General features: G+C 41.2%; 1 protein-coding gene across 1 annotated transcript in view; it reads left to right on the top strand.

Moving 5' to 3' along the window:
* Positions 1 to 4218: 4218 nt before the first annotated feature.
* gng2.L (guanine nucleotide binding protein (G protein), gamma 2 L homeolog) overlaps positions 4219 to 19395 on the top strand; it is a 51462-nt gene continuing 36285 nt past the window's right edge. Inside the window, 1 exon segment of the mRNA NM_001093855.1 lies at positions 4219 to 4274. The gene's annotated coding sequence lies outside the window, so the exon portion shown is untranslated.

Below are 19395 nucleotides of genomic sequence, written 5' to 3'. Positions count from 1 at the left end.
GCTGCCGATATCGGTCGTTTGGACCAATTTGACAGCTTATCTACCCGTGTATGGGGGCTTCCGACAGGTCTTCCCGATCGATATCTGGCCACGATATAGATCGGGAAGGTTTGATTTTTAACCGACCGACCCATGGTAATTCGATCGTTCGTCCATACGGCCGAACGTTCGAATTACCCCCGATATAGCCATGCCGTTAGTGGCGATGTCGCCAAACAAGCGAATCTTTGAGTCTATGGCCAGCTTTAGCAATGCTAGTCAGCAGCAGCTAGCCTGGAAGGAGGTAAACTCATGGGAAAAGAGGGTAACTGCCCTCTATCTAGCAGACATGATAGTCCCTTACAACTCCCAATTGTGGGCGCAAGGGAAAAGCACACGGGATGTTCATCGAGAAGAGGGGGGTTGCACAATGCATTCTTATGGTGCCATTCCAGAAGAAACAATTGCATCTTTTAGATTACAAATGTTTCATCCTATGTGCTAGAATAGTTTTTACACTGAGAACTGATTAATTATTTTCCTACAACAGAAATAACAGATATGTGAAAAACTTTTTGTAACAGTTTTCTGCTGTGCCAAGAACATCTGGGAAAGCATAAAAAGAAGTCAGTTGATTAACAGACCAGGAGAAAAACAGACTAACTGCTATATTGTTTCAAGAATTAGAACCAGAAAACAACTGCAATAATATTTATATACAAATAACTTAATACAGGTATGGGACCTGTTATCCAGAATGCTCTGGACCTGTTTGTTCGGATAACGTATCTTTTCATAATTTGGATCTTCATACCTTAAGTCTACTAGAAAATCCTTTAAACATTAAATAAACCCAATAGGCTGGTTTTGCTTCCAATAAGGATTAATTATATATAAGTTTGGCTCAAGTACAAGGTACAGTTTTATTATTACAGAGAAAAAAGGAATCATTTGGATTATTTGGATAAAATGGAGTCTGTAATTCGGAGCTTTATGGATAATGGGTTTCTGGATAACGGATCCCATACCTGTATATATAATAAAAAATGTAATATAACATATCATATTAATGAAGATTGGATAGATTACGAAAAATTTCACTTTCTTTCATTATGCAAAAGGTTTTTAGTGGAGGATCCCTATAATGTCTTAATTCCCTGAACCTCTGGCAATTAAGCTGTGGACTTCCAGCCCAATATACAAAATGGAAATGCTCAATGCTCTCTATAGTTTCTTTTCATTTAATGGAAGAGAGAGAGTATATTTTCCCTGTGATTTCTTAACCATACGTTTCCATTTCCCTTGTGATATGTTCTGCATTTTCCCACGGCTTGTGTACATAATTTGTTTACCAGTGGATGTCCAGAACGAATTTAGATAATTATTAACATTAGCATTTAATATCTGATACATTGCTTTACATGTTTCAGAACCTCCTCTATTTGATTGCTGTTAGGCATCTACAAAATGATGCTGTTTTTTGCTTCTTTGTCTGGGTGACAGGTCCCATTTAAGGTTTTCCCAATTAAGGGGAGTCATAAATCTGTGCTATCCAATGGAAGAGCACATATTTTCTTGTGGATTATTACCCTGGAATATTATGTCTGTTTACTCAATTTGTTGAGCAAATTGAACAATATTAGTGTCCAGTATGACAGAAAAGGCCACTAGGTGTTACTAATCAGGCAGTCTTAGAATAAAGACGACAGCCAGCTTTCTTCCTCTCACATCATCAGCCCTGGTCACTAGGACTTGTGTATATAACTCATGTATACATTTAAATTGTCTTAATCCCTCTTTTGTGGAGACAAGGATAGGGCTAATATTATATGTGATTTCAGTCCAGTTACCTTTATCAAGAGATGGGACGAGTCCCCTCTCTTCTAGTGGTTGTTATTGATTCAGGACGTATCTTGGAAACCACCTTAGGAGGGCTTATCTGGGATAGATATAGGGTCTATTTATCATGCTGTGTAAAAATTGGAGTCTAACATTACTGGTGATGTTGCTCATAGCAACCAATCAGATCTTTGCTTTTGTTTTCTAACTGTTTAAATCCAAATGTTGATTGGTAGCTCTGGGCAATATCACTGGTAATGTTTCGCTCCCATGCAGTAGTATTTCTCATCACTGAAGTTGCCAACCACCCAAGCTCGGAATGAAAAAATATGGCAAAGTTGGAAGTGATTAAGGTGAGTATTGTCATACATACTTCTCCTGGAGGAAGGTGAATGGGGGAAAGATAATTGAGTAATGGGGTTTAACTTCACTCTTGGGCCCAAAAACAATGGGCCCACATTCTAAAGTGTGGTGGGTGGGTTGAAGGAATTGTGAAAAGGGGAATAATAATTTAAGTTGGCTCCCTCTAGACCTTCCAGTGCAGTATTATATTGGTAAAAGTTATTTTAATGATCTAAATACATTATAAGTCAAATCCTCAAGTGAGCCAACCCCAGTTCCAGAGCCTGGAGGAGAGTACTGAGTTTATCAAAGTGCAAGCAACCAAAGTGGTGAATGTTTACTTTAAGAGTTTATGGTACCGTGGTAAGTCCCTGCAGTGCACCAAATGTATTTTAAAGGAAACATTCTCCTTTTATTGTAGCTGGCAGCAGTACATGAAAAAAAAGCAGTTTTGATTTCACAAAATTAAGATGTCAAGTCATAACAGCTTTTCTCAGCAGTATAAAAATGTTCAAAGGGCAGAGGAGTTTTTCAAACCTCTTTAGTCAGTTTTCAAGTTCCCAGCAGAGTAAACAGACTCACACTTGTGTCTCTAAGGAACCCAAAAAGAGAGAGAATGTTAACAGGGGGGCAGGGGACTGGAAGCAGAAAGACTTGCACGCAGAGGCAGTTGTAGATTATTAACTACAGTTGCAGGCAAGTTGAAGTTTGTGATGGGCAAAACTTCTATTATATAGGCAGGGTTTCAGAATGTGAAGCAGTTCTATTATACAGGCAGAGTTTTAGAATGGGCAACACTTCTATTATACAGGCAGGGTTTCAGAATGGGCAGCAGTTCTATTATACAGGCAGGATTTCGGAATGGGCAGCAGATCTATTATACAGCCATGGTTTCTGAATGGGCAGCAAGTCTACTATAAGCAGGGGTGCTCCACCAATGAGGTGAGTTGAGACACTTGCCTCAGGCAGCAGCGCCCCCCTGGTTGCGGGGGGCGGCAAAAATGCCGTTCCTGGTAACTAAGAGCCGAATTTCCGTTTTTCAACCCAGAAATGCGGCTCTTCTAGTGCAGGCAATTGTGCTCTCTGCACTAGTGACTGGACCACCCACGCCCCCCTCCGGCGCCATGTAGACCGCCCCCAACCCCCTCCGGCATTGATAGGTGAGTGCCGTGGTGAGGGGTGGGGGTGGCAAAATGATGGCTGCCTCAGACAGCAAAATATACAGGATCGCCCCTGATTATAAGGGCAGGGTTTCTGAATGGGCAGGAGATCTATTATACAGGCAGCGTTTCTGAATGGACAGCAGCTCTATTATTCAGCCAGGGTGTCAAAACTGGCAGCACTTCTATTATTCAGCCAGAGTTTCGGAATGGGCAGCAGTTCTAGTTCTATTATAGAGGCAGAGTTTCTGAATAAGAAGTTCTATTATACAGGCATGGTTTCAGAATGGGCAGCAGTTCTATTATACAGGCAGGGTTTCAGCAGGGACAGAACAGCAGTGCTATTATACCACCAGGGTTTCAGAATGCCTGTTGGTTCGATTATACAGCCAGGGTTTTAGAATGGGCAGCAGTTTTATTAATCAATTCTAGAGCTTTAAAGATTCCCTCTGAGCAGATGTTGCAGTGATCCTTAATCACCACTCCCTGCTTAGCTAACTAGCAAGGAACAGCCAGGCTAACAAAGCCCATATGCTTCTCTGAGAAGAGCACAAGGTAGCCTCCAACAGTGGCTTAATCATTTATCACTGGCTCCTTCTGGGGAGGTGAATGCTCCCTCATCATTTCCTCAGTGTTGCTGCTGCCACATGGCTTGGAGGCAGCATCATGTTAATAGAAATGCCAAGCTCAGACATGGGGAGAGGCAGCTAAAGGCCAGCTGGCACTGACTTAAAGAGACATGGATGCTGCTGATGCTGCTTAGAAATCATGAAGCCCCCCAGTAAATCCAGAGGAAGTGGGCGATGTGTAGTTTCCTGCAGACAGAGCGATGCTTGTGGGTGGAGTCTGCTCTCTAAAGCTTCTGCTTCCCTTCCAGCTGCTGTTCTGGGAGAGTCTCACACATACACAGCTCTAAGGGCTGACTGCATCTGCTGCATCCCTCACATCAGCTGGGTAAGATGGCTTTACCTTGCCATTCTTTCATTTATTCACATTTGCTTCTCTTCCTTTTATTGTTCTTATGTTGTTAGCCAATACTTACTCTTCATTTTCTGCAAACAATATAGGCTACTAATATATATATATATATATATATATATATATATATATATATATATATAATATATATATATATATATATATATATATATATAAATACACATTTATGCACACACACACACACATATAAAATATATATACAGTGGGTGGGAGGGTGTGTTGTGCTTTGTTTGCCCAGACTATAATTCAGAGTGTTGTGTAGATGGTTATTTCCCCTGTTGATACTGGAAACCTTTTTCTCTGTGACCAGCAATTTCAAAATATAAACAATGATAATTCTTCCATATATTGTTACAAATGAATAGTTTGTGTGCTATAATGTAACCACTTAAGTGAAAATAATATTATAGATTACCAAGTGGGGTACATAGTATTTTGGATGTTAGATGTGTAGTTTATAAACAGATTATCACTCCCACTGTTCTCTATTGCTATAATAGAATAGGCTTGGTGTATTTGTTTCTACATACTGTATATATATTTGCAGAATGTAATTGTGGGAAATCTAAGCTCAGAATGGTAAATGGCTTAAGCTCTAAACCCCCATTTATTTCAGTCTTTCTCTCCTTCTACTCCCATTCATAAATACAATGCTCTCTCTGTGAGATTTGTTTGTATAGCAGACATCTTGTTGCAAGAATGAGATTTAGAATTCAGAGAAATGCAAGGTACATAAATATCTGGGGGAGATAGAAGTAAATATCTGACAACAAACTTTCATTGAGGCAGATTTGCAAGAAAATCCGGAGGAGATCATTTTGTTCAGTGTGGAGTTGGACATTCACCGTTTCTAAGGGAAACATATGCATTCAGATCCATATCACTACGATTAATGCATTGGCAATAAAATGGAATACTATGTACATATCAGCTGCTTTGTTCGTTTACATAAAACAGCATCTGCTCTGATGTAATTACCATGGCAACTGTGTGTGGTGGGCTGCATTTTAACGTACCAAATAGTCCATTTCAACAACAGCTTGTGGTCTACAATCTTTTTTTTTGGATATCCTGTGTGTATTTGTTTCTGTAAAGGGTGTTAAATCTGTGGCATAAATTAGACTGCTTGTATAAATCATATATTTGTTTTTTTAATTTTACTTTCAATACAGAAAGTCTTGAATTGAATTTGTGTGGTTTTATATTATACTATAGTTTCTTTATATGTCTAGTTTACCCATATTTTTAAAGGACTAGTGGGAGTATTAGATTGCATAAAAGCAAAGGGAAATGCAATGTTCTTTATAAATTATTAACTGCCATTTCTAGAGATACCCTGTGTATAAGTGAATTATTGCTATCATAAATTAGCATCCTAAAAAATGTTCACTTTCTCTCCCTTAACACAATTTATAGTTAACATTTTTAGAAGTAGAATGGACCTCGATTATTTGTGATCCAGATATCCTTACAGTTTCTAGGAACAAATCTTAGTGATCTTAACAGACTCAAAATAGATTCCTACTCTATTAATACAGATATCATATATCACATGCCATCAAGAGGGTTACATTTATAATTCAGTTTATTGGCCAGATCATAATTAAATATGTTTTGGGGCTAAAATTGTAATCCTCTTTCCTGCCATCTGTTATGTAAATGAAATGAATGAAATCATTAACGTTTAATTCCTATGTATCAAGCAGTTGAGACCTGAAACAGAAAAGCATAGGTACAGTTTTTATTACAGTTTAATCTACATCTCTTTTTCTGTTCAAGGGCTATACACCAGTGCATCTGCTGTATCAGACTCTGGCAACTGGGGGCAAGGCTCCTCTTTTGTGGAAGTCACATTTGTTTCTGGAGATGCACTGTGAATTAATGGCTCCTTATTGTATACACTGACTAGAGCTGATTGTTACAGTACATTGTGACATCAGTTAGTGCTGTCACTGGGTGTATCTGTGTTTTTTGCTCGTTTGAGTTGAGTAAATCTATCTCAGTTCCTTTTTGAGAAATGTCCTTATTTGTGTGTGGAAATCAGCAAAAATATGTATGCATCTAAAAGGCAAAGCCTTTAGGTGTAAACATCATATTAAGGATAACACCAGTACTGTATATTTCAGAAAGTAATGAAAGTCTAGGATGTGGAATGTGCATGCCATTGATACAGATCAGTATTGATAATATTAATATTCTTCAGTTGACAACTGTTGTTGGACACAGGTTATCTTGTCCCTGTTAGGAATACTAAAAAAACAAATCATTTTTACATAATATATTGATGTGTAATTTGTACTTTCTCAGGTAAAATGCTCTCTCAAAATATGGAATAGTGTGCTATTTACCTTTATCCTGCAAAACAAACCATCAGCCCAAGTAACAATTACTAATTTTCTTTTTATTATTTGTTTACGGTAGGGATAGGATTACGATTTCACCGCCCTTAAAAAGAGGACAGCTATTGAATGCACAGGATGCAAGTTGGGTGCATGGATCAATGATTTGTGTCGAGTCATGCATCCAACTTTCAGCATGTGTATTCAATAAGTGTCTTCTTTTAAAGGGGTGTGATGGTAACCCTAAGTAGAAAGAGCTTGTTATCTCATCCACTGTCAGTTTTAGTCCTGCTGATCTTTCCACATTTTTGAGCCAGCTTTTATTTAACAAAGTTATATAGCAGTGCTAGTATCTTATCTGTGCATAGCAAGCTGGCTGTGGCTAATTTACAGGAATACTTTTATTTTATGAGCCCTAATTCAATAGCAGTCTTTGATAAAATCGTTTTGCCCTGAATGCGTTGTGTCACTCACCTAGTTGATAATAGCACATAATGACCTACAGAACCACCATATTTAACAGTCACAGTCTGTTGATTAAGTTTTGGGGATCTTCAGCAGCTGTACTGCACTGGTGATAATGACCAGTGACCAAGTGATAGTGTCCTGCCTTTGGTCATGTTACATGCAACTATGGTTAGCATCTGGATGTTGCAGTTTACATTGGGTTTAGGGAAAATGGTACAGCTATTAGTTCTTACTTCTATGCATGTTTAATACAGCTGACTATGAGGCTAGTTGCATGAACTTATTTTTAGTTGACTTCCAGCCACGCTGGCACATAGAATAACATTGCATCTGGGCAGAAGTGCATGGTATGGATTATTTGTGGTGTACTCTGTTAGACATAACATACAGAACAATTGTAGAAGTTCAAAAGTAAATGCTCTTTTGTAGCATCCATCCCTTTCCCCACAAAGCCACATAGCTTTTTTCTTCTCTGTATAATTCTGCCTTTTATTTTGGGTGCCATCCTATCTTTTCCATAATCATCAAGTTTTCCAGCATTATTACACAACCTAAGAACAATAGCTCCAAAAAACAAGTATTTATAAATAATTTCCTTCTATGGCCTTCTGCATTCATAATGATCAGGAATTCTGCTGTGACATCTCTTATCACTACAGCTTTCTAGTTTTGCTGACCTAGAAGTGCTTCTGTTCTCATAGATCAGCAACATCTAAAATACTGATGGTTGGTCTATGGCTATTAGATAACATAGAGTTCCTACTCATTGTTTGAAAGGCATCCACCTACACCAGGTAAGCCTCAAATTCTGATTTATCTGTTTAATTTTGTGTCCTTCTTACACCTAAATGAGTAAAGATAACGATAATGGTGCCTTGGGCAATTTCCAGAGCTAATTTTGTAATCCCAGACCCAACAATCTATCTGTATTAGCATATTACTCTTTTTGTCCCACTCATGCCACATACTCATACACACAAATTATACCCCGCTCTATTTTGCACAGAATATTATAAAACCTCATCTTATGCCTACAGTTTGTTACTAAAATAAAATAATTCAATATAATATAATTACGTATAGTCCATTAGATCATATGTTATTTCTGTGTTTTACCTCATCTTAGTTAAATCTGAAAATGCTTTCTGGATAATCAGGGCCACATTACATAATACCTTAGCTGGGTACAGCAATATGGCATTGATGAATGCAAATAGCCAGAAAAGCAAGGTTTGTAAAGTCAAAAAGCTACTTACACATGAGAATAGATTATATATTTAAACATTTATTTGTGCAATTAATAAGATGATCCTTTTAGACCATTAATCAGCAAAATGTATTTTGTGTTTGAGGCCCATGTTTATTGTTTATACGTTGGATAAAGTACCCCCCTACAGTTAGTTTTGAATTATAGATGGTGTTAAGTTCCCCCTACTGTGCCCTCATGTATTATTGATGGGATAAATTGGCCCATGAAGAACACTAGGATACTGGAATACTCAAATGAATTGTAGAAGTCCTCAGGCCAAAAGATAATCTAAAGGTCATGAAGCCAATTTTGAATAAACATTGGTGGTTGCCACACACACATGCACATACAAGTAACAGTTTCCATTTTATCAAATGTATTATTAAAATCCAAATATATATATGCAGTGCCTTCTTCTATTGCCAGCTTAAAAGGGTGAATTAGATCTGAGTGACCCGAATGTCCATTTTTTCCCTACAGCTGTACTGACTTTGACATAAACATCCTAAATTAGTAAAACATGCAGGTCTGTGTTTGCAAGAATCAGTAAGCAACTTCAACTATTGCAGATAAGTGAAAAGAATTAAAATGTAAATATAATTCTTGAACAATCAATCATATTTGATTGCAAAGGCTAGGAAGATTTGAGAGGCATAATACATATTCAGTTATATAATGTGTTCCTTAAAATGACGTTGGATGTAAAAGTGACTTGTTTTCAGGAACAAATAAAAATGCTGCTGGCATGAAATAAAGTAGCAAGTTATTCTGCTAAAGTATAGTTTCCCTTATTGCTAACCTAGCCTTTGTTGAGGCACCAAGGGGTGGTTTGGGGTGCTCAGCCCAAAGGCCAATTTTATCTGTCCTAGATATCCATATTGGCACACTAGCAAATAATAAATGCGGTGAACACAGAAAGCACAGTCAATGTGCAGTAAGTATGGAGGTTGAGTAATTCAGTTCCCACCCATTTGGCAGTGAACATGTTTCACACTTAAACACTGCATAACGGAGTATTTTTGCACATGCAGCTTAGGAAGAAATAAAAGAAATATTGGTTCCAGAACCCATGTTTTTCAAACATATCAGATCAGTGCATTAGTCTGTGTTACTGTATAAATTATAATTTGTGATTCCTCCAAAAATGACGCACAGGATTAACAGGGGAAAAATAGAACTTGTAGTATTCTGATAGCCTCCCACAAGCTCAATACAAACACGTGAGCTTGAAGACAAATCCCCAAACCTACAAAAAGTAGAAACCACAACCCCCTCCTATTCATTGTTGTAAGCTACTTTACATGAATATGTATGATATCATTGACAATTGTTTCTTAATCCCTCCTCCTCTCCCCTATTTATGTTAGACACTGATGTATAAGAGCAACGACACACGGTTCTATTTGTCTGTCACATTTTAGTGTGTGTACAAATAGCTATAAAATACCCAGCCATAGACAATACTGAGAATTGCCTCTGCTAAAACACTAAAATCGCTATAATGCCTCACAAATGCATACAAAGGCATTACTGCTCTGATGAAAAGGTGCCCACTATTTGTACCTGATTGTCTTTAAGCATAGCACATTGGAAATTTGAAACACAGAGCTGTTGGATGGCTAACTCTCTCTGCTAGCTACATGTTTCAGTGTTTTGGAGACATATACAGTAGTAACCAGGAAAGTATGCTTACCAAAGTTTTCACTTATAGACATTACCCAGGGCCATCATCAGGGGCAGTTACAGCAGGGGCATGCCCATGTATGCAAGGTTTATTTATTTATTTTTTTTGAATGGGGCTCCATTCTACTTGTTGGCAGGGCCCAACATGATGGGGGGCCTAGACTACTAGTGAGCATATAATTGGACCCATATAAAATGAGGTGAATACAGCCAGGGAAGGAGACCTTATAGTTACGGCATGGAGCAAGAGATTGGGTAAAATTGTATAGCTGTACATAACAGCAGAGGACATTTTATCCAGAATACATGTGACCTGGGGTTTTCTGGATAAGGGATCTTTCCAGATCCATACTTCAAGCCTACTAAAAAATAATTTAAACATTAAATAAATCCAACAGGATTGTTTGGTCTCCAATAAGGATTAATTATATCATAGTTAGGATCAAGTACAAGTAGGGTTGCCACCTTTTTTGGAAAAAAATACCGGCCTTTCTGTATTCTTGCTGTTTTTTCCTATTAATAACATTGGCATCAAGCATGATTTTTACTGCCCATGCCGGTATAATACCAGCCAGGTGGCAACCCTAAGTACAAGGATTTGTTGTATTATTATAGAGAAAAAGGTAAATCATTTTTAAATATGTGAATTATTTCATTATAATGGAGTCTTATGAAAGAGGGCCTTTCCATAAAACAGAGCTTTCTGGATAACGGGTTTCCAGGTAACAGATCCTGTACTAATTAACTCTTGTTACAGTGAAAGGAGTTGAAGGCAGCAAGGAAGAAATTGTAAAATGGGGCTTATTTATTAACACTAGGCAAATTTGTACCTGAACAATAAACCATGGCAAACCATAGCAACCAATCCATTTTTTGCTTTTATTGTTCTACTTTAAAACTGGTATAAAAAATGTTAATCACTGATTGATTGCGATGGGTTACTACACAGGTGCAGATTTCCCCGCTGTAAAACAAGCCCCTAGTTGCCAAGGCACAGTTTCATTACTCATTGAAATGGTACAAAATAATATTATTTTTTATTATTTTAGGGAGTAAAAAACAAATTTTAGTGGTTCTTAAAGGATAATTAAACCTTTAAAATAAGCGAATGTAAATTTGATGAGGGGGCTATTCTAAGCACTTTTTTAATTTAAACTTGTTATTTATTTATATTTTATTCGAAGATATTAATGGATACATGTACTGCTAATATGAATACATTTTGTTAAAACAGTGCCACCTGCTGGTCAGTTTCCCACCAGTCTGACCACCAAGTAGTCAGGAGAAAGAAAGAGGCTGCTCTAATGTTCTTCTGCTTAGGAATAAAATTAGAAACCTTTCTCACATCTTTCCTAAACAGAAGAACATCAGAGCAGGGATAACTTTAAGGGATAACCCCCCACCCTCAGAATAAAAAAACTTTCACACAGAAATCGTGGCTGTTTTGTGAGTTTCCTCCTAGGAGTACCGTTGGGCTAATCAGCAGTGTAGGAAAATCTGTCAAAATGATTCATCCACTTACCAATTTATCTGCAGTCCTGCAAGGATCTCTGGAAAAAGTGGAAGTGTGTTTGAGTCTAGGGGGCTAGGGAACATGTGAAACACAAGCAAGGAATTAGTAGGGATGACTGGTTAGAGTAGCTTGGGGTAAAGTGTACAGATCTCTATGAAACCGCTGAGCATTTGTAATGGCCCGAGGGCTCAGTTGGAGTGCGGACCAAGGAGGAGGCAGGTAGTCACCGAGTTCGTAGTACAGAAGGATCAGGCAAGAGAGTAGTCGTGGTTCAGGCAAAAGGTTCAGTCCAGGCAGCGAAGGGTCAATCCGAATAACAGTCAAGGTAGGTACACAGGTAATCAGGCAATAATATCACACCCAGGAATTCACGAAGATAAACCTATACTTGGGCAAGGTCTGTAATGTCCAAGGGGTTTAAATAGGCAGAATTGGCGCCAAAGTTTGGGCGCAATGACGTCATGACGCTGACGCACGTTCTGACGCCGGCGACCATTCCGTCGCCGGCAACCAATCGGCGGACCAGGAGAAGCTGATGTCATCATGCTGCGACCGGCAGGATCACCATGGGGAAGCAAGGAGTCGAACATCTTGGACGCCGCCATCTTGGACGCCGTGGCCATCTTGGAGGTGAGTAACTTCAGCTCCCATTACAGTACCCCCTTCCTTAGGGGGGGCCTCAGGACCACCAAGACTGGGACTGGAAGGAAATTGTTTGTGGAATCTTCGGATAAGAAGAGGAGCATGGACGTCCGAATTTTTCACCCAGGAGCACTCCTCAGGACCAAACCCCTTCCACTCAATTAAATATTGTAACACGCCCCTAGAAATCCGTGAGTCCAGAATTCTCTTGACTTCAAACTCTTGGTGCCCATCAACAAGAACAGGAGTAGGAGAGGAAGAAGAAGAAGAAGAATTTGTTGCAGGCTTGAGGAGGGACACATGGAAGACATTTGAAACCCGCATCTCAGGAGGAAGTTGAAGACGAACTGCCACAGGATTAACAATCTCAATAATAGGAAAAGGACCAATGAATTTGGGGCCGAGCTTGGGAGTAGGAACTCTGAGACGAATGTTTCGAGTAGAAAGCCAGACTCTGTCCCCGAGATTATATAGAGGAGACGAAATTCTTTTCCTGTCAGCAAATTTCTTCTAAGAGAGAGAACTCTTTTCCAAATTGGCCTTGGTGGTGACCCAGATAGCGAGCATGTGGGCGGCTTGATCATTGGCAGCAGGAACGTCAGTGAGAAGAAGATCTTGAGGAAATGCTAGAGGATTCAGCCCGTAGACACAAAAGAATGGAGATTTTTCTGAAGAGGCGTGCATAGCATTATTGTGAGCAAATTCTGCCCAAGGAAGAAGATCTGCCCAGTCGTCCTGGCACAAAGACACATGGCAACGAAGAAATTGTTCCAACGCCTGGTTGACTCTCTCTGCCGCCCCATTGGATTGAGGGTGGTAGGCAGAGGAAAACTGGAGAGAAATATGCAGTGCTTTACATAAGGATCTCCAAAATTTGGATACAAATTGAGAACCTCTGTCGGACACCACTTCAGCCGGGAATCCATGGAGGCGAAAGATATGTTGAATAAATAACTTCGAAAGTTCCTGAGCAGAAGGCAGCTTGCGCAGAGGAATGAAATGAGCCATCTTGCTGAATCTATCAATCACGACCCAGATGACTGTATGACCGAGGGAGACAGGTAAATCTACAATGAAATCCATCGCCAAATGAGTCCATGGACGGGAGGGAATGGGTAAAGGTAGAAGCAAACAAATGGAACAGGAAGAAACAAAGTCTTTGACGTCCTTCCGAAGAGAAGGCCACCACACCAGGCGAGATAGAAGTTCAGTAGTCTTCTTAATTCCAGGATGGCCGGCCTGCCTGGAATTATGGGACTGAGCAAGGATGGAGTGTCGAAGGTCAGGAGGGACAAATGCGACCCCCAAATGAGTATCAGCAGGAGCAGAAGACTGAGCGGATAACAACTGGGAGGCCATGGTGGGAAATAAGGCAGCAATAATTTTGACAGGAGGCACAACGGGTTCAGGGTCTTCGGAACTAGTATCCTCGGGAATGAAGCTTCTAGAAAGAGCGTCTGCTTTCTTGTTTCTGGAGCCAGGATGAAACGTGATAATGAAGTTGAATTTTGAGAAGAAGAGTGCCCATCTTGCTTGCCTGGGATTGAGACGTTTAAGAGACTGGATGTATTCAAGGTTTTTGTGATCAGTAAAGATTGACACAGGCACAGAAGAACCTTCCAAAAGATGTCTCCACTCTTCAAGCGCAAGTTTAACAGCCAACAGCTCACGATTTCCCACGTCATAGTTCTGCTCAGGAGAAGAAAACTTTTTGGAAAAGAACACACAAGGATGTAATTTCCCGTCATTAGAAGATCTTTGGGATAATACGGCTCCAGCCCCGACATCAGAGGCATCCACCTCAATGAAGAATGGAAGAAGAGGATCAGGGTGTCGAAGAATTGGAGCTGAAGAAAAAGAATCTTTGAGGATCCTGAAAGCTTCTAAAGCTTGAGAAGACCAACATTGAGGCCTTCCACCTTTCCGGATGAGGGACAAGATAGGAGAAATCTTGGACGAAAAACCCTTGATGAACTGTCTGTAGTAATTGGCAAAACCAATAAACCTCTGAATAGCTTTAGTGCTGGTGGGGAGGGGCCAATCTCGGATCGCCGAAACTTTAGCTGGATCCATCTTGAAGCCTTGCTGGGAGATAATATACCTCAGAAAGGGAATAGAGGAGACTTCGAAGGAGCACTTTTCCAGCTTGGCGAAAAGATTATTTTTCCTCAGACGAGATAAGACTTCCCGCACCTGGATCCGATGTTCGGTGAGATTTGAAGAAAAAATAAGAATGTCGTCCAAGTACACGACCACACTCAGGCCAATTAAGTCCCGAAAGACATCATTAACTAGCTCTTGAAAAACCGCAGGAGCGTTACAAAGTCCAAAGGGCATCACGAGATACTCGTAATGCCCATCCCGAGTATTAAATGCGGTTTTCCATTCATCTCCTTCTCTAATCCGGATGAGATTATAGGCCCACGAAGATCTAGTTTGGTAAAAATGCTGGCACCTTTGAGCTGATCAAACAATTCGGAGATGAGGGGTAGGGGGTAGCGGTTTTTTACAGTAATCTTGTTCAATCCGCGATAATCGATGCAAGGACGTAAGCTGCCATCTTTCTTTTCAACGAAGAAGAACCCAGCCCCAGCAGGAGAAGAAGACGGACGAATGAAGCCTCTCTGGAGATTTTCCTGGATGTACTCTTTCATCGCTGCAGTTTCAGATGGTGAGAGCGGGTAAGTACGTCCACGAGAAGGCAGAGTACCAGGGAGAAGCTCAATAGGGCAATCATAAGAGCGATGAGGGGGTAGGGTTTCAGCAGACTTCTTGTTGAAGACATCAGAGAAATCTTGATAGGCAGAAGGAATAGCAGAATTAGGAACAACAGAAGATACCTTGACAAGGGACTGAGCCGGAAGGCAATTCCGTTGGCAGAAGAAGCTCCAGTGAGAGATTTGGGTTGTAGACCAGTTAATGACTGGATTATGGATACGTAACCAAGGAAGTCCTAGGACTACTGGAGTCGATGGACAATCAATAATCAAAAACGAAAGTCTCTCAGTATGCAAGGTGCCCACTTTGAAAGATATCTCCAGTGAAGACTTGAAGATGAAGGCAGAAGAGAGGGGCCGGTCATCAATGGCAAGGACTCGGAGTGGTACAGCCAGACTTTGAAGAGGGATAGCATGACTTTCTGCAAAGGCTTTGTCCAAGAAGTTTCCTGCAGCGCCGGAGTCTAGGAAGGCTTGCGTAGAAATGGTCTTGGAAGCAAACTGGAACTGTACTGGAAGAAGAAAACGATGAGCAGAGGATTGGGGAAGATGATCAATTCCGCCCAGGTAAATTTCCCCAAACTTACCTAGGCATTGGCGTTTCCCGACTTCACAGGACACTCATGGGCAAAGTGGGATTTGCCCCCACAATATAAGCAGAGTCCAGCAGCCCTTCTCCGCAATTTTTCCTGTTCGGAAAGACGGGCACGACCAATCTGCATAGGCTCATCAATCATAGAGGGAGAAGGAACCGGAGCCGAGGAAGAAGATGAAGCAGTACTCGGAAGAACCGGTCTCTGGAAGCGAGGAGCCAGGGGAGGTTGAAACTTTCTCACACGTTCTATAACAACCTGGTGTTCCCTTTGACGGGTATCCACCTTGACTGCCAAGGCCACCAGGTCTTCCCAGCGTGTAGGTAATTCTCGTGAGACCAAATCATCTTTGAGGCGCATGGACAACCCATTATAGAAGGCAGCATGATAACTGTCGTTGTTCCAGTTAGTCTCAGCAACCAGTGTGCGGAATTCAATAGCATACTCAGGCACCGAACGTGTTCCCTGACGAATCTGGAACAGGCGGGAGGAAGCTGACGCTGCCCGGCCGGGAGCATAGAATACGGTGCGCAGATCACGGATAAAGGCCTTGGAGTCGTCAATCAGGGGATCCTCTTTCTCCCACAACAGGGATGCCCATTCCAAGGCTTTACCAGTCAGGCGGGTAATGATGTATCCCACCTTGGCACGTTCAGACACATATTGATGGGGTAGCAGAGTGAACTGGATCTCACATTGATTGATGAACCCCCTACAAGCCTCAGAATCACCACTGAAGATCGGCGGTGCAGGAATGCGAGGTTCGGAGACATGAAGCGGTGCTACTGGAATAGTGGCCAAAGTGGTGGCAGGAACCTGAACAGTAGGAGAGAGAGCAGACAATTTTTCCAGAATGGCCTCAAGAGCTTGGCCAAAATGCGTCTGCCTAGCCTCATAGGCCTCCATGCGTGAGGCTATACCACGAAAAACTCTTCCGAAATCTGGTTGAGCCGAGGCCTCCTCAGATGGGTCCATGGCCCAAGTATAATGTAATGGCCCGAGGGCTCAGTTGGAGTGCGGACCAAGGAGGAGGCAGGTAGTCACCGAGTTCGTAGTACAGAAGGATCAGGCAAGAGAGTAGTCGTGGTTCAGGCAAAAGGTTCAGTCCAGGCAGCGAAGGGTCAATCCGAATAACAGGCAAGGTAGGTACACAGGTAATCAGGCAATAATATCACACCCAGGAATTCACGAAGATAAACCTATACTTGGGCAAGGTCTGTAATGTCCAAGGGGTTTAAATAGGCAGAATTGGCGCCAAAGTTTGGGCGCAATGACGTCATGACGCTGACGCACGTTCTGACGCCGGCGACCATTCCGTCTCCGGCGACCAATCGGCGGACCAGGAGAAGCTGACGTCATCATGCTGCGACCGGCAGGATCGCCATGGGGAAGCAAGGAGTCGCCATCTTGGACGCCGCCATCTTGGACGCCGTGGCCATCTTGGAGGTGAGTAACTTCAGCTTCCATTACAGCATTTGAGAAAAGATAAGGAAAAAATAAGAGAATCCAGTGGGGGTTGAAAGGAGAAGTCTTGCGTCAATAAAGCGCTTATGAAGGATTTCATAGCTAGAGTGGAATATGGATATAGGTATTTTTCAAAGAAAGTGTAGTTTCCTTCATCAGACAACTGTTCTACCATTATATACAGCACTGCAAAATGTACTACCCATTGCATAATATGCGGGCATGGTTGCTACATGTTACTTTTATTGTTCTCATGCCAATAAATTGAGACTTTGTTTCCAGATATCATCATGATCCCTACAGGAAATCCTTCTGGGAAATCTTCTAATCCCAAACCTCATTAAGCCTGAAAAGTTCTGTCTTGCATGTTGAGGCATTCTCTCCAGGTAAATGGTGCCCAGGGATGTGCTAGTCATTGGGCAGGAGTTCTCGTTCGAAAGTTAATCGGAATCCTCATTGTCACAGGAATTCGTCTGGTTTGTTAACAGGTAAACAGTCTGCCATACAATATTAGAAGGCTCTGTTCAGTGTGGTCTTTAGTGGTTACTAGTATATTTCATCTTAGGTTTTCTATTGCTGCTCCCCAGAACATAATCAGCAACCTAATCCAGCCTGTCTCTTGCGGTTCTAACATCAACAAATTTCCTTACGAAATATTTCTTACATTTATTTTTCATGCATTTCTAATTAGGGCTTGGTAGTAACAAATGATACCCTGTAGAACAATCTTTCAGTATAAGTAGGATATGAATCCACCCTCAGTTTTAGACCGATTCTTACTGCTTCTGTCCAATGATGCCTTATAATTCAGTCAGGGATAACTGTAAGAAGAGGTCAAATGCAGAATAATGCTTCAAAATTCCAGGTGCTTTTTATTAACACACGTGTTAATAAAAGCGCCCAGAATTATGCAGCATTAACCTGCATTTGACCTCTTGTTAATAAAAAGCACCCGGAATTTTGCAGCATTATTCTGCGTTTGACCCCTTCTTACAATTATCCCTGACTAAATGATACCCTGTGTGCATATCATGGTCTCTGTTATATAGTACTATATGCTCCATTATATTGCAGCCCTCTCTAAACCTGCTTCATTTCTGGTAATATTCTCCTAGGTTGTATCTGTCCTCCCAGTGACTTTTTGATAGGTCCATTTTGATTTAAAACTTGTGATAGCTGTTTCCAAATGACACCTCTGGCCACTCCTCTGTGATTAAGAGATATTTTTAGGGCTCTTACACATGGGCGTTTTTTCCTGTGCTCCCCTACATTGCACTTTCTTCCGTTCAGCCGGAGGGGAGAGCAGGAGTAGACGCACTCAATTATTATGGGGCTGTACTCACACAGACGCATGTAAGCAGCAAACGCAGGTGGGACGCAGCATGTTGCATTTCACTTGTGTTTGGCACATACATGCGTCTGTGCGAGTACAGCTCCCTTCACAATAATTGAGTGCATCTACTCCTGCGCTCCCCTGCGGCTGAACGGAAGAAAGCGCAACGCAGGGGAGCGCAGGAAAAACCGCCCCAAAATTGTGGTTCTGGTTTCATTAAACTCTGTCCTTTCCTGCACAGCCTGCTTACTTTGATCCCTAATTAATTAATTAGTTAATCAGACTCTGGTTTCCAATCATCTGCTTGTATATTCAGTGCTAGCCTAGCTTGGGGAAAGTACTAATGCTAACATTTCCATATTTTACAAGTGCTAGGGAAATGTCAGTTAATCAATGCGGTTCTAATATTTCACAAGTATCTTGTGGTAAGGAAATGACATGGCAGATACATAGCACAAGATACTGGATTATCTGCAAGCAGCACTGAACAACCTGGAGAATTGAGGAAGCAATTTTGTCTTCTGCTGCTAATTTGTAACTAAGGGCTCTTACAGACGAGCGTTTTTACCTGTGCTCCCCTGCGTTCCGTTTTTCTGCGTTCAGCCGCAGGGGGCGCAGGAATAGACGCATTACATTTTTTCCAATGGGGCTGTACTTACACAGGAGCGTGTAGGCGTCGAACGCAGGTTGAGACGCAACATCCGCGCCTGTGTGAGTACAGCCCCATTGGAAAAAATGTAATGCGTCTATTCCTGCGCTCCCCTGTGGCTGAACGCAGAAAAATGGAACGCAGGGGAGCGCAGGTAAAAATGCTCGTCTGTAAGAGTCCTTAGAGAGTGATATTTTGAGACACTTTGCAGCTGGTTTTCATTTTTTATTATTTGTTGCATTTGAGATATTAAGTGTTTTATTCAGCAGCTCTCCATTTTGCAGTTTTAGCAATCTGGTTGCTATGGTCCAAATTACCCAAGCAACCATGCATTGATTTGCATAAGAGACTGGAAAATGAATAGGAGAGGGCCTGAACAGAGAGATGAGGAATAGACAGTAGCAATACATTTGTGGCCTTACAAAG

Source organism: Xenopus laevis, chromosome 8L (genome assembly GCF_017654675.1).
Source record: "Xenopus laevis strain J_2021 chromosome 8L, Xenopus_laevis_v10.1, whole genome shotgun sequence".
NCBI lineage: Eukaryota > Metazoa > Chordata > Amphibia > Anura > Pipidae > Xenopus > Xenopus laevis.
This window is presented reverse-complemented; position numbering and strand designations above follow the sequence as displayed.